The sequence below is a fragment of the Capsicum annuum genome, chromosome 11 (assembly GCF_002878395.1).
Source record: "Capsicum annuum cultivar UCD-10X-F1 chromosome 11, UCD10Xv1.1, whole genome shotgun sequence".
Lineage (NCBI taxonomy): Eukaryota > Viridiplantae > Streptophyta > Magnoliopsida > Solanales > Solanaceae > Capsicum > Capsicum annuum.
Genome location: NC_061121.1, coordinates 14,277,514 through 14,278,372, shown reverse-complemented (window position 1 = coordinate 14,278,372; position 859 = coordinate 14,277,514).

Genomic DNA, 859 nt, shown 5'->3' with positions numbered 1-859 from the left:
TTTTAGTAAATAGACTAGTGGCCATCTCAAGTAAAGTGACGAAGTCTTTTGTTCATTATTGTAGGTTTAATATTTTTAATTTACTCATGGTTCTATGTAGGGGTGTCAAAAACAACCCAAATTGAGTTGACCCGTCTAACCCGTCCATAATTTAATGGGTTGGGTTCAAGATAATTTGCTATTGGGTAAATCTCAACCCATTAACTCTCAACTCATTTTTAATTTGGGTTCAAATGAACCCAATCAATCTCTACTTCAACCTATTTAATACAAAAATTATTTTCTTAATGAAAGTGTGAAAAAAAGTCACCTTACCCCACCTTACCCCAACCTCACCACAAGCAAACTTACCCCACTCTCACCCCACCCCGCGCCCTTTAAATAAATTATTTTAATTTTTTTAAAAACTCTTTATAAATTTTCTATCTTGTCACCACCCCACCTCATTCCCATTCCCCCGTTCCCACCCCAAACCCCCACCCCCACCCCCACCCCCACCCTAAAAATTTAAAAATCTTTTAATTTTTAAAAATAAATCAATAATTTTTTTTGAACAAAAAAATTAATCTTACCCCACCTCCCATCTCTCCTTTCTCCCTACACCCCCACACCCTCCTCCCCTATACGACATATCCTCTCCCCTCCCCTCCCCCCCCCCCCCCCCTCCCCCACACCCCCCCCCCCCCCCCCCCACCACCACCACCCCTACACCCCGCCCGCTCTCCATTTTTTTTGTAAGAAAAATATTAAAAATAAATAAATAAATTTTTTTTAAAAAAAAAAATTGACCTCAACCCCCATCCTAAAAACCACCCCTCCTACCCCCGATCTCTTACCCCACACCCCTTCCTAAAAAATA